Here is a 424-nt window from a genome sequence, read left to right on the forward strand (position 1 = left end):
TCCTGCCAAGATACCAAGAATCCATGGGGCAATAATACCACCTGGATATGTTAGCGTCTCAGTGGATGGAGTTAACAAATGTTTTAGTGATCTGGCTCTTGACATTCCAGGAGGTGATGGGGAGAAGACTCTAGGAGAAGCAGAGAAGACATTCATACTATGGCGCAAGCGCTACATCATTATTCCTAGGTTCTCTAGTCCACCGCTGCTTCCTCAACTGCCAGACAATAGGTGCGGACAAAAGTGAACGAAATAATTTTTTTCACTAATTTTTTATTGACATGCATGATTAATAATAACAATTTCTTATACCTAATTATTCTTTTTTGTACTCACACAGCAGGGCCTCCGCCAACCTAAGTCTAATTATTCAATCTCCAGATCATCATAGTGCTCCGGGCAATTATTATGCAATGCCACCACC

The sequence above is a fragment of the Miscanthus floridulus genome, chromosome 16, assembly GCF_019320115.1.
Source record: "Miscanthus floridulus cultivar M001 chromosome 16, ASM1932011v1, whole genome shotgun sequence".
NCBI classification, from domain to species: Eukaryota; Viridiplantae; Streptophyta; class Magnoliopsida; order Poales; family Poaceae; genus Miscanthus; species Miscanthus floridulus.